Below are 631 nucleotides of genomic sequence, written 5' to 3'. Positions count from 1 at the left end.
TTCTATGCAAGGTTTTCTATGAACAATGTCGTTATTTAATTATTTTTTTCTTCCTTTTCTACTCGGGATTTTTATTGTTTTGAACATCCTTACTTAACTCGGGCTTTTCCATGGTGTCCTTTAGCTTTAAGTCAAGGTCTTTTTGGAACGAGTTTCACATCATCCATTTTGTTCTGTGGATGAAGCCATTAAAGTAACAACAGCACGGGTCACGACTCGTGTCAATGTGAAAATCCTTGTAACCATTGCCCACTGCCCTGCTTGGATGCTGCCCTGTGGACACATCACCGACACCCTGCTATCCATATAAAGCCAATGTTTATTCACTGGTACACATCAGCCCTGTTCACATTATGTGGATACAGTATATATAAATATATAAATATATATATACACAAGGGGCAGTCAATAAGTAACCTTAAAATATTTTTCACAACTTGTTTATTGCATGTACGTGTGTAACAACTGTGTTATTTTTCAACATAATCTCCATTACGTTCAATACATGTTTTCCAGCTCTTTACGAAGGTCTGAATTCCTCTGGGAAAAAATTATTTTGGCTGCTTGTGTAGCCATTCGTGCACCGCCTCATGGACCTCTTCGTTTGGATCAGAAAGTGTTTCCACCAAGC

The sequence above is a fragment of the Myxine glutinosa genome, chromosome 6, assembly GCF_964187855.1.
Source record: "Myxine glutinosa chromosome 6, kmMyxGlut1.1, whole genome shotgun sequence".
Taxonomy (NCBI): Eukaryota; Metazoa; Chordata; class Myxini; order Myxiniformes; family Myxinidae; genus Myxine; species Myxine glutinosa.
The sequence above is the reverse complement of the archived record's forward strand: the minus strand, read 5'-3'. Positions refer to the sequence as shown.